Raw genomic sequence first — 2,164 nt, forward strand, 5'->3', positions numbered from 1 at the left:
CCGCGCGCCTGCGCAGAGCGCGCCTCCCGCGTCTCTTCCTCTTTGGTCAGCCTTTCCCGGCTGCCTCGAGGCGGCCCCGCCCAGCTCCGCTGCTGGCGGGCGGCGGCCGCAGCTTGGCCCGCTGAGGGAGCGGAGCGTGCGGCCCGGCCCCCAACCAGCTGGCGTCGAGTTTGATTTTAGCGCGCGGCCTGGAAGAGGCGGGAACCCGCGCTCCGATGCTTTGCTGTTTCTTTGGCTTCCACGAATTGGCGCTGTTGCCGGAATGGATTAAGGCCCAGTGGTTTCAGGACTTTCCAAGTGGAGCGCAGGGCTAAGCGATATGAATTTAGAGGTCGACCATTGACAGCATGGGCTCAGTGTTTCATCTGAGAGTGTCACCTCTATTGCCACTTAGAGTTGGCTAGCCCAAGTAACCGACCAAGGTTTCCCAACCGGTTATGGAAGAAGGGAAGAAACACCTTTGAGATGTCACCTACCATAAATCGAAATGAAGATCCGCTTCTTCTTGGCCTTACCTTAGACTCCTTGCCACTCAGAAAGAAACCCTGTGGTGGCGCGGCCTTGACTGTTTTGTTTATGATGTATCCATTGCTGGTGTCCTGTCTCTACTGTAGGGTCTGTAAGACTGTATCTGCCCTGACCCATTAAGCCAATAACCGTGATTCAAGGACAGAGCAGACACATTAAGGTTGACACTAAGGTATGTGCCTTTTCTTCAGAGTCCCTTGGCTAGACTGACCACATCAGCATGTGGAGGGCGAAGCTCTTGTCCTGGCGGAGCAGGGAGGCCACGTGGACAGGGACTATGGAAACTATATAGCACCATGTAAAAACCTCTAAACGTATGCTTTTTGCTTCTCGTACTGGGAATCGATATGAGAAAACATCCTTTTCGGGCCCTACTTTCTCAAGTCATTGTTAATAAATACAGTTTTAAAATTTTTAAATTGGAAACTGGATATATGTGTATTAAGTGTATATGTGCATATATGCACATGCCTGAGTTTTCAACCTAATATAAGTAATCAAGCCGAGTAGACCCTGAGAAAATAGTTGAGAGACTCGGGCTACAACTGTAACTTAAACATATTGAAGGCATACCTGTCAAAAGAACAGAGTTTTTAAAAACCATTCTAAAGAGATAATTTTTTAAATTTTTAAATTTTTAATTTTTTAAAATTTTATTAGTTACAAGTATACTGTACATTAGTTATACATTTATATAGTTTATAAAATAATCCTCCTAATTGCTCCTTCCCTCCTCTGGTTTTCCACCTACCGAATATGTTAATGCTAACTTCATAGGAATAATTTCTGTGAAAAAAAAAAAAAACCACTGGGTAGACAACTTAGAAAATAACTTATTTTACATTCGAGAAATGACATTACTATAAATATCACTCAGGACTTATGTTTCAAAATAAGATTTGACCAAATCAAGTTTTGTTTTTTTTTTTTTAATAATCTTAGGGGTTTTAGCTGAACTTGAACTCCTGTCTAGTTGCCTGTCTAGTTGAACTCATTGATGTCTCTATGACTGAGATATAAAGCATTTATTTATTTGCTTACATATTTTTTAAAGAATGCAAAGAAATCAAGCTACACAGCTATTAAATCTACAATTGCTTCATAAAATATTATGTTTTATCACGGTTGCTGACACATACATCACACCCTGTGGGTTATGTAATTAAGAAAGTTAAACCTTTAATCCATACGCAAAAGTATTTTAAAAATATGTTCTTCCTGCTCCATAAAAAATGTATGAGACATGCAATTTGTTAAACACAAAAACCTTTCTATTATAGCTAATACCCCAAAGGCTTATGTTTTCTTGTACATCTTAGCATACATTTACCACAACTTGCATCTTGGGCTTTATATGCAAATGGCCTCCTGAAGAGCAGCCATAAATAAGTGCAATGTGGGTTCTGGATCAAGAATTCTGACTCTGGCTCAGGCATTTAGCAAGATATATAACCCTAACTAGAGCAGTGACTGGCACATAGTAGGCACTCAGACATTTGTTCAATGAATTAAATTATTGCTCCAAATCTCTGTTACTTCTTTGAACAGCCTGGAAAAATAACTTCCATTCTCCCAACTGCAGAAAGTTTTTATAAGGTTCAAGTTAAATAATAAAATGTGATAGTGCTTTGATATT

Source organism: Pteropus vampyrus, unplaced genomic scaffold (genome assembly GCF_000151845.1).
Source record: "Pteropus vampyrus isolate Shadow unplaced genomic scaffold, Pvam_2.0 Scaffold310, whole genome shotgun sequence".
NCBI classification, from domain to species: domain Eukaryota; kingdom Metazoa; phylum Chordata; class Mammalia; order Chiroptera; family Pteropodidae; genus Pteropus; species Pteropus vampyrus.